Consider the following 8,668-nt stretch of genomic DNA (forward strand, 5'->3'; position numbering starts at 1 on the left):
AAAGGGCTGAGTTTGGCCGACTATCAACTAGGTGGCGGTAGTGGACAAACGTCAAACTCGAACAAAAACGATGCGAGCGCTACGGGTGGTCAGTTGGCCAACTATCAAATTTTCAAATTGACCGTTAAATCGATGTACGATGGGAATTATCAGACTGTTACGTCTGTTTGTCTGTGCTTATTCTTTCACTTAATCGTACGCAGCTTTAAAATCGATGAACAGGTCTGCAGGAGTCTGCAAGTTACATTCCAGAAATTGATCTAGGATCATCCGCAGGTTAGACATTTGACCTGTCGTTGATCGGTCCTTACGAAAACCAGCCTGGTATTCGCCGACGATGAGCTCCACAAGAGGTCGTTTCTGTGCTCAAGAAGTGCGACCGGGATCTCATCCTTCCCAGCAGTTTTGCTGTTTTTCAACTCCCTAAAGGGTCTTCTTAATCCTCCTATAATTTTAGGTTTTTCGCACCACGATGGCGTAGTGCACCTGTCTGGGTCATATTGACCCTAATATCACAGACAAACAGACGCAACACTCTTCAAAATGGCTTGGCATATGCATTTAACGATCAAACCAACTTTCATTTGATTTCCGCGATCCATCCACCAGACGCGCTAGTGTTCGATAGCTTTGACGTTTGCCAGTGTACACGTTGCTGAATGATGCAAGCGCAAATTATAGACGATTTGTGTAGTAGACAAACGTCAAATCGAAATTCATCATGGCCGACAGTGTTTCGCGCGGTTCTAACAACAGGTGACAGTGTGCTCATGAAAAAGACACCGGGCAAAATTTGTTGATGAATTTCCTTCAAGAGTTACGTCTGTTTGTCTGTGCTAACATCCTATGTACTGGGGTTAACCTCGTCCAGTGTTGGTGTTTCCACTAGCATTGGGCGAGTTTGGCTAAGCCATCAATTTTTGTTAATCGATTCGAATCGGGCCAGCAGAATCGATTCACCGATTCAATCGAATGCTTTGAATCGATGTTTTAACATCAAATGTTGCAAAACCATACAATAATTTGTTTGCAGCATGGAGTACAAGTTGGAATATTTGCCTAAATAAATTTAATATCAAAAATTGAGATTGTTCATCGAACCGTCTCTGGAAGAATTGGTGGATGAATGCATGGAGAAAATCCTAAAGAAATTCCTGGAGATATTCCTGCAGGAATACCTGAAGGAAACCCTGAAGGATTCCCTGGTGGAATTCCAGGAGAATTACCTGGAGGACTCACTGGAGAAATTCCTGGATAAATGCCTGGAGCATATTCTGGAAGAAATCTTGAAGGAATTTCTAGATGAACTCCTGGAGGATTCCCCAGAGAAAATCTGAGAGCAATCCCTGGAGAAGAAACATCTTGAGTAATTCCTGGAGGAATCCTTAGAGAAATTTCTGGAGAAATTCTTGGAAGAACTTCTGGAAGACTTTTAGGAAAAAATCGCTGGAGGAATCCTTGAAGCAATTTCTGGAGGAACCTCAGGAGGAATGCCTGGAGGATCTTCTAGATAAATTCCTGGCGGAATATCAAGTTGAACTCCTGGAGAAATCCCTAGAAGGATTCTTGAAGATTATCTGGAGGATTCTTTGATGGAATTCTGGGACGAATCCCTGGAGGAATTTCAGAAGAAATTCCTAGAGGAATTCCCTGAGAACTATTTCTAGAGGAATCTTCGAAGAAATGTCTGGAAGAATCCTCCAATCCCTGGAGAAACTGCCGAAGAAATTTCTGGAGGAGTTCCCAGTGGAATTTCTGGATGAAACCTGGAAGAAATCCCGGAGGAATCCCTAGAAAAATTCCTAGAGTAATTCCTGAATAAAATCCAGAAAGAATTTCTGAAGGAATCTATGGAGGATTTCCTGGGGAAATTCCTGGAGGAATTGCTGTAGGAATTTCCGAAGGAATTCCTGGATCAATTCGTGGAGGAATTCTTGGAGGAATTCCTGAAGAAATACCTGGAGTAATCCCTGGAGAAATTATTGATGGAATTCCCGGAAAAGTCCCAGGAGAAATGTCTGGATGAAGTTCCGGAGGAATGCCTGGAATAATTCCTGGATAAATTCCTGGGGGAGTTTCTGAAAGAATCCTTGGAGGCTTCCTCAAGAAATCCTTGAAGAAATTCCTACAAGAATCTCAGAATACTAATAATAATAATTCGTGGATAAACTCCGGATGTGGATTTTTTGGAGATATTTGTGGAGAAATTGTCGTAGGTATTGTGGAGGTATTCCTTAAGAAATACTTGAAAGCTTAGAGCAATCCCAAGAGGAATTCCTGAAGAAGCGCCTTGAGGAAATTTTTGGAGACATGCCTGCATGAATTCCTGGAGGAGTCTCCAGAGAATTTCCTTGAGAATTCCCTAGAGGAATCCCTGTTTAGGTCTCTCCCCTTTTCTAAAAATGTTCTCTGATTCTCAAGTCCACCCCCATATTTTGATTGGCATCCTAGAAGAAGTAACTGGTCAAAATTTCAGTCAAATCCATTGACATTAAGAGGTGCATCAATTTAATTTAGTGTTTTTCGGCTATTTTCGAATTACAGTAAGGACCCAATTTCGTCAGCCCCATTTTGCGACAAACTTTTTGTCGTTATCTTAAGGTCAAACTTTATCCATGTTTGTCATCAAACTACAGCGCGAAGCGGGCCTGGTGTGATGGTTAGAATACTTGACTATCACGCTGAGGACCTGGGATCGAATCCCACTCCCGACAAACTTACAAAATGTGAGTTCTTCCTTCGGAAGGGGAGTAAAGCGTGGGTCCCGAGATGAACTAGCCTAGGGCTAAAAAACTCGTTAATACAATAATTAACAAAAAATCAAACTACAGCTTAAGTGCAGAGCATAGAGGTATACATAGTTTGATAAGTTGTTAAGGTTTTCGAGGAGAGCAAAAAATGTGTTCCGAAAAGGGGCTGACAAAATCGGGTCACTTATGTAATTCTTTCAGCACAAATTGAACACACAAGAAATTCATACTAAAAGTGCTCCAATAGTTCTTCAAGGAAGTCCTCCAGGGATTCACCATGCAATGTATAGTATGGTGAAACTTTCAGGAAGAATTCCTGGAGGAATCTCTATAGGGATTCCTTGAGGTATCTCTAGAGAAATTGCTAGAGAAATTCCTGGATGAATCCTAAGAACTTTTGGAGGAGACCTTGCTGGAATTCCCAGAGGAATCCTGGAAGAATTTCTGGAGGAGAGTGTAGAATTAGCCTAAGTTAAAATAAACAAAAAAAAATATGGAGGAATCCCTTGTGGAATTCTTGGAGGAATTCCAGGAAGAATTCCCGAAGAAATCCAAGGATCACTTTCTAAGGGAATTCTAATAGGAGTTTCTGAAGAAATCCCAGAAAGAAGTACGGAAGAAACCGCTGAAATTCTAGAGGAAATCCTGAAGGAATCCTAAAAAGAGTAAGCAGAGGAACTTTTGGTGAAATCCCTGAAGCACTTCCTGAAGAAACCCCAGGAGGAAGCTTGAAAGCAATCCCAGGAGGAATTCTTAAGGGAATCTCTAAACAGTTCCTGGAGGAATTCTTAGATTAATTCCTGGAGAAGTTTGTGGAAGAATTCCAGGAGGGATTCCTGAAGGAATCCTAAGAAGAGCTCTCGGAGGTAGTTTTAAAATAATCCTGGAAGTTGTTCCCGAAAGAATCACAGAAGCAACTCCCAGGTGAATCCCTGTAGGAATCTTGGAGAAATTTGTGAAAAAAAAACCCCATGGTGAATCCCGGAAGCAATCCCATGAGGAATTCCTTAAGGAATCTCACGAGAGCTTTCTTAGCAAATTTCTGTAGGAATCCCAGGATAAAAAATTGAAGAAATTCATGTCTGCAGTGTTTTTTGTGGACGAATTATTTAAGGAATACTTGGATGTACTCCACTAATGGATTTCTAGGCTTTAGCCACTTTGAGGATGTTTGGATCGTCCTTAGCACGCATCGTTCGAAAACTCCGAGTGCTTGCAGGTTCTCCTCGAGCATCGTCCATGTCTCGTGTCCTTAGAGGACCATTCCGGTCTTATTAGCGTCTTGTACATGGTTCGGTGCGGGGGTGAATCTTTTTTGACCGCAGTTTCTTCTGGAGCCCATAGTAGGCACGACTTCCACTGATGATGCGCCTCCGAATTTCACGGCTCACGTTGTTGTCAGCCGTTAGCAAGGAACCGAGGTAGACGAATTCTACCATCTCGAAAATATCCCCGTCTATCGTAAGATCGCTGCCAATGATGATGAAGCTAGGCTTGTTAGGGGAATGTCTGTAAGTAAAAAGAAAATCTTGTTAAGTACTGTTCCTTTGAATTCCACTAAGAATTTGCATCCTTCGACAGATACGTATTTCGGCCTCAACTGTAAGGTCGTCTTCAGTGTTTTGAACTTGACTCGGCAGCCAAGGCTTGTCCAGTCTCGCTCAGTCCCACCTACCAGCATGCACTTTGTCTTAGCCGTATTCACCACCTGTCTGCTTCACGTTTCAGACGGGTGTACAGTTCTGCAACAATATCCATATCATCCGCAAAACAGACAAATTGGCCGGATTTCGTGAAGATCGTACCCCGGCTGTTGAGCCCGGCTCGTCGCACAACACCTATCAAGGCGATGTTGAATAGTAGGCAGGAAAGTCCATCACTTTGTCGTAGTCCCCGTCGAGATTCGAATGAACTAGATAGTTCACCCGAAATCCTTACGCTTTTAGTTACATTGGAGAATGAGGTCAATGACTTGGTATTCTTTTCATAAATCCTAGAACAAACTTGTAATTTTTATTCAGGTAGTGGAAAGTACTTGTGATTTGATGATGATACCCGATGTTAACTCAATACCGGAAAAATATGCAGTTATGGGCAGCGTAGACCTTATCAATGCTCTCATAAAACCCATCCTTCATGTCATCGGGTAGATCGTTCGTTGGCGTATATATGCTGATCGTGAGCAGGCTGTAGTTGCAGTGGGGTGATGACGTTTGAGGACGAATAAGCAACTGAGCAGATAGCTGCAGCACAGACAAACAGACGCAAACTCTGGTAACTCCTATCGTACACCGATTCAACGGTCTATTTAAAAATTTGATAGTTGACGAACTACCCAGCTCGCATCGTTTTTGTTCGAGTATGACGTTTGCTCGCTACTGCGACCTATTTGATGGTTGGAAAACTCAGTCTTTTTAGCGTTGGGCGAACATTTCCGTGACTGATTTGATTCATAAAATGTTCAAAGTGTTACGTCTGTTTTTCTGTGATTAGATTATAACACGGATTCCCGGATAAACTGACAGTAATTTATAAGTGAGTAGGAACATAGTTATTTATGTAACGAGTTGCAAAAAGTTGATTTTTTTAGCACGAGTCTTACATTTATCCAACGATGCTTGATGAGTGCTGAAAAAATCGAGTTTTGTATGAAACTTATTCATACAAAATTTTATGCAATGTTTTTCATTATACAACTCATTTGAGTTGCACAACATTCATAATGCAACTCAAATGAGTTGCAAAAAATATAATAGGGGTTATTCACTAAACAGATTTAATAACTGCCTAAGCCATGATTAACTGATTATTGAAATGTTTCATGAAATTACGAATGAAATAATCCAAGATAGCCTTGATGATTGCGACATTTAAACAGTATAATCAGTTTACGCTGTTTAATGAATCCCCTAAATATATGTAATACAATTATAAAGCATTAAGGCGAAACTGGAAGCATTTTCTCATTTTTTCGGTTTTTGATTTTTTATTAAATAATTAAGCAATATTTCCAAAATCGGTTTTCGTACACATGTAGAGTATGGATCAAGATATCTTCTGATTTTTTTTGAGGTGGAAAATGTTTTCCATTTTTGCAAAAAACTATTTTTTTGTGAAATTTTGTTCAAAAATGGTTTCTGCAAAAACGAAAAACATTTTCCACTACAAAAAAAAAAAAAAAACAGAAGATACCTTGATCCATACTCTACATGTGCACGTAAACCGATTTTGAAAATATTGCTTCGTTATTCAATCAAAAATCAAAAACCAAAAAGTGAGGAAATGCTTCCAGTTTCGCCTTAAGTATGAATGTGCAAAATTGAGTGTTCAAAAATTATCCAATGAAATCAAATGGCTTTCAAAAGAGAAGTTTTGTTTTGTGAAATTCCCGGAGAAATTTCATTTTGTATTTTAGTGGTTAAGTTGTTCCAGATTAGTTATTTATGTAACGAGTTGCAAAAAGTTGTTTTTTTCAGCACGAGTCGTACATTTATCCAACGAGGCTATGCCGAATAAAGTTCGCCGTAACACGAAGTTAACCATGTACAAAACGCTGATTAGACCGGTCGTCCTCTATGGGCACGAAACATGGACCCTACGTGCAGAGGACCAACGCGCCCTTGGAGTTTTCGAACGGAAGGTGTTGCGCACCATCTACGGCGGAGTGCAGATGGAAGACGGGACTTGGAGAAGGCGAATGAACCACGAGCTGCATCAGCTGCTGAGAGAACCAACCATCGTCCATACCGCGAAAATCGGGAGGCTACGGTGGGCGGGTCACGTCATCAGGATGTCGGATAGCAACCCGACTAAAATGGTTCTCGAGAGTCATCTGACCGGTACAAGAAGACGTGGAGCGCAGCGAGCTAGGTGGGTCGACCAAGTGGAGGACGATCTGCGGACCCTACGCAGAGTGCGGAACTGGAGACAAACAGCCATGGACCGAGTAGAATGGAGGCGGCTACTATGTACAGCAGAGGCCACCCCGGCCTTAGCCTGACCGGTAAGGTAAGTAATGAACCGGTTCTGAAAAATTGTCCATTTTGATACCAAAATGAGTAATATAAAATATAAATTATGATACTGAATTGCATAAAATCTTTTTTATGATAACTGGAGAGTAAAAATTGATTTATTGGTAAATTTGACATAAAATTGATAATCAAACTGACAGGAAATTCAAAGTATCCATTATAAATTTCTATTTTCACGGAATAATCTCTCTCTACTTTTAATCGCCAATTTGAAGAACTCTGTTTATTGTGTTTTGCAATGTCTTTATCGTCTTTGCCCCCGTTATGTGTGACATATTATTTATTGAGAAAGCGAAAGCTGGCAACACTGCATCTGTTTATGTTTGGAAAAGACGAAAACAAAGTGATTTTTAGGGGACATAAATTAAGTTTGTTCACGCGAAAAAATACGGTATTAAAAATATTGCAATCATAATTAAATTTCCATCATACAAATTTTACATCCGAACGTAAAGCCAGTGGTGTAAAATTTAGCAATACGACGTGTTGGTGAAGTTCTAGGAAAGTAATAAAAACGCATCTCTGACAATCTGAGTAAGTACGCTGACTAAATTAATGGGAACATAAGCTAAACTTATTAAAATACAAAATTTTCTAGGGTCACCAACATGAGTTCTGCCGAAAAAAGAGTGAGAAAAAGCATATCGCTTCTAACAAAACTGCAAATCTTAAATTGCCTAGCCACAGGGGAAAAGGTTTCCCAAGTGAGCCGAAAATTCAACGTTGCCTACACAACCATTATATCCATCAAAAAGAATGAGAGCAACATAAGACAAGCTGTGGTTCGAGGAGGCGGCGATATCGGCCGTTGCCGGACATCATACGTCAGGGATCCTTTGATTGAAGAGACGGAAAAAGTGTTGCTCACTTGGATCGACGAGCAAAAACGGCAAGGCATTCAAGTGACCGGGGACATGATACGAGGAAAGGCTCTATCAATTTACGATTCCTTGCCGGCGAACCAGAATCCGAACTGCCCGCCAAAACGTAAGTTCTGTGCGAGCCCTGGATGGTTGGCAAAATTCGTGAAAAGATATGCTTTGCGTAACGTTGACGTAGCGGAAGAAGGCACGCCTGCTGACGTATCCGATTCTTCAATGTCAGTACCTCAGGAACTATTTGACCATAGTGAACTGACGGAGCTGCTGGTTGAACCCGAAATCGACCCCATCGAGATAAATGGCGAACATCCTGAGGAGTTCGACCAGAACAAGCTGGGCAAACTGCTCAAAATGTCCGAGAAAATGATTGATGTTGCTTTGGATGAGGATCAGAACACCGAACGAGCAATGCAATTTCGACGAGACCTAAAGAAACTGATGAGTAGTTATAGGGCCCTTTATGAACAGCAGTCGGATGTGGTGCCGAGCGACGATAACAGCATGAATGGCGATGAGTGTGTATAATGACCATGACGAAAGGTTGACTAGGATCTGATTTTTTTTAATGTGTGAAGGTTACAGTATTTATTATTTAATAAAGAATCCATTTGTGGAGCATTTGGTTGCGTTTAAATTCAGTGATTTCTAGTCTACTAATATTATATATCTGAGATTATATATTATCTCTAATACATGCAACTCCCTTGCAATGTAATGCTGTTGAAACTGTGATGTTGAAATTTTGTTTCTTTTAATGGACAATTTAGTTGTATTAAAATCTCTTTGAGTTTCAATTTGCCCCGGTGTACCTTAACTATGATAAATATTTTCTATGGTCCACTGCACGAATTTGTTCTGGCCTGCTTATTGTCGCAGAAAATTTGACGTTTAAGAGGTACCGACACAGCTCAAACGTCAAATTTCGTGTAAGAGTAAGCAGGCCAGCATAAATTCGTGCAGTAATCTAATACATAATACTAATCTGGATATACACTCCCGTTCA

General features: G+C 40.7%; 1 non-coding gene across 1 annotated transcript; it reads left to right on the top strand.

Annotated features, from left to right (window-relative positions):
• The first annotated feature begins 7,096 nt into the window (after positions 1 to 7,096).
• LOC109413609 (uncharacterized) lies at positions 7,097 to 8,281 on the top strand. Its single transcript, XR_003895350.2, has 2 exons — positions 7,097 to 7,318; positions 7,383 to 8,281. It is a non-coding gene; the product is annotated as an uncharacterized LOC109413609 (transcript).
• The last annotated feature ends 387 nt before the right edge of the window (positions 8,282 to 8,668 follow it).

The sequence above is a fragment of the Aedes albopictus genome, chromosome 3 (genome assembly GCF_035046485.1).
Source record: "Aedes albopictus strain Foshan chromosome 3, AalbF5, whole genome shotgun sequence".
Lineage (NCBI taxonomy): Eukaryota > Metazoa > Arthropoda > Insecta > Diptera > Culicidae > Aedes > Aedes albopictus.